Raw genomic sequence first — 3,113 nt, forward strand, 5'->3', positions numbered from 1 at the left:
TAATTTTTCTAGTGAAATTTTTGCCATGAGACGTCGCACAAGTCTTTGTACTTATGCAAAATTTAATCCAAGTGTTTATTTAGTAAAGTTATATCTATGTTAAATAATAAATTTCCGCTGCCGTGTTGTGTGCTGGTGTTGTCAACACCGAGTACAACACCCAATTCTGATATACTAGTTTTTAATATTTATTTCCTGTGAATTTATGCGCAATAATTCTTTCACATAATATGGTGTGAAAGATGAGTAAAGGAATATTAAGGCGTGCTTTTACATTTAAAACGTTCGAAATATGAATACCAAAGTGGTGAAGACGGGAGTTGATCGGAGAGGCGTTTGAGGCTGAATTCTCTTGCTTCCAAAGGACGTAAATCTTGAGGAAATTGTGGTGTAACGGATCGGTGAAGGTAGAGCCAAGAAAAGATAGAAAAAAACAAGAATAGGTTCCTTGAAGCTCACGGCCACATTTGTGTTTATAGGTGTATGTGTGTGTGTTACGGGAGAGAGTGGCGTGGGTTTGTAGGTAATTAGTTTAGGTTAGAGTTTAGGGTTAAATAAATCTTTAATAAATAATTTAAACATCAGTTAGGTAATTAAATTAACCCACAACTCTTATCTAAAATTTAAATATCATGACTAAGATAAACTTCGATTTAAAAGATTAAATTTCTCTTTCCAAAAATTGTCATTTAAAATAATAAAAATCTTAAATTCAACTTAAATACTAATTAAATAAATTATTTAAGGCATATTAACCATTATAAAATATTTCACAACAATTTCAAGGATTAAATCTTCAATTTTCAAATATTTACACTTTAAGCGCTTAAAATAAAATAAATAATTTCTTGGTTTAAAATAAAAATATAACTTCTAATCTTAGCACTTTAGCCGTCTCCGATCTTCTTTCCCTAGTCCGACATTGAATATTCGTCTGAAAAGCTAAAACTTCAGAAAACATTTTAGTTTGCTTAAAATAAACATATAAACCTTTAAAAAATCATTTAAATAAATATTTTAGCAATATAATAATTTTCATATATGCAGTCTACGTGAACCTTCAAAATTTTTGGGACGTTACAATCTACCCTCTTAAATTGAATTTTGTCCCTGAAATTCGCTTATCCTCAATAATAAAAAAGTTTAGACTTATAATTCCAGTATCCTAATAATTCACGCTTCCGCTGCGCCACTCTGATAAAATAAGTTTTAGGTTGTCCTTATGCCTCATCAATCTTAATTAAATTTTCCTACAAGATCCTCATTTGCGAATCGCGACTTAACACGACCTATGGTGACTTATTTCTATTTTACTAAAACTCGATTTTTGACTTTTCTTTCAATTCCTAGTATTAGAAATGGAGGTACAAACTTATCGTATCTTACGTTCCTTATACTATACCCAACATGTTCATCAACTTATTATATTTCAACATTAAAGTTCCAAAAGCAATATCTTTTCCTAAATCATTGAACTCAAGTTATGCTAAAGTTTTAAATCCAAATATTAGCAATTACAGTTCAACTTAAGAGATCTCATCACCAAAATTTACTAATCGACTTCTATCCTGATAATATCCGTAATAGTTAAACCTTATCTCGACCCCATCACAATATTAGTCTAAGATCCTTGAATCAAATCTTTATCTTACGGCACCAAACTAACGTAGCTTAACTATGTACAAGTACAACCCAAATATGAAATTGTTGCAAATCTTAAATTTCATTCAAAATTTTCATATAAACACCCATCTCATAGACTTGTGATTCAAACTTACACAATCCAAATAGTCTTAGATAACATAGTTACAACACACCTATCCACTAAATCCTAGGTTTCTTAGTGATTTTCAAATGTTCCTGATTTTGACTTTCTCTTACCTTTATTGACTTGAGCTAATCCATAGTATCATATAAGTTTAAATTTGACTTCTAATATTTTTCTTAGACGTATTTCCGAGCCTTTCGATTTAATTACTTAATAACTAAACCATGCAGTGTTTTTAACCCGAATAAATTCAAAAATTAATATTTTCTTCCCAAATTTTAAACACGAACTTTTAATCCCTAAACTTAACTAATTTATCAACTTTACCTATAATTGTTTTAACTCTAACTTCTTAATTTGCCACAATATTGTTCCACTAACGCTTAGATTTTCAAACCCAATATTGACTCATTCTATAATGCCCTTGATTATTATTCCTTATAGTAATATAACCAAGATATTTCAAGGTTTTAAATATCCCTTCAAGCCTAAATTATCAAAAATATCTATCATTTAAACAATTCAATTCTCACTTATTGCTAAACTAGTCCCCAAATTCTTTAACAATTGCAAAATTAATTGCTAATTTCCTCGAAAATTCACCATTTCACCCTACATAATTTTCGTAAGTTGTGTTTCCATCCCCTAAGATTTCGAATTCTTATCATTTAGTCCCAATAGTTCCGACGATTTGTATCTTAGCTTCATGAATTTCACATTCTATCAATTTGGACCCTAAAATTTCAGAAATCATTGTTTCAATCATTATAATTCCAGAAATTGCAAAGACAACCCCTATCTACCTAAGATTTACAAAATAGCCCCTATATTTTTTATAACTTGCAACTTAGTCCCGTAATTTTTGAAAATTCCAGATTTTACCCTTGAAATTTTGGTTATCGCAAATTCAGTCCCCGGACTTTTAAATATTTTGAATTAGTTCTTGAAACCTCGGCCAAGTACAATTAGGCCCTTCAAGTTTCCGAATTTTGCAATTTGGCCCTTAGATTTTTGAAAAATGCTATACATGCCCTAAAATTCTTAACAATTGAAAAAAATAAATTTCTACTTTCCTCGAGGATTATCCAGTTGGTCCTAAATTTCGAAAATTCTACAATTAACCCATAAGTTTTTAGCATTCTTAATTCCCTTCTATTGGTTTCCCGTAACATAAATTTCAATAATTTTAAGCTTATTAACCCAAAACCAATTCTCATAACCAATTTTACCTTTCCATTAAAACCTAAAATCCCAAATTATACATTTTCATACTTCTAAAGATCATCGTAGTCTTCGAATCATTATTCCTTATGTGTAATTCCCAAAAATTAACTCAACTAGTAAC

This window comes from Primulina tabacum, chromosome 4 (genome assembly GCF_025594145.1).
Source record: "Primulina tabacum isolate GXHZ01 chromosome 4, ASM2559414v2, whole genome shotgun sequence".
Taxonomy (NCBI): Eukaryota; Viridiplantae; Streptophyta; class Magnoliopsida; order Lamiales; family Gesneriaceae; genus Primulina; species Primulina tabacum.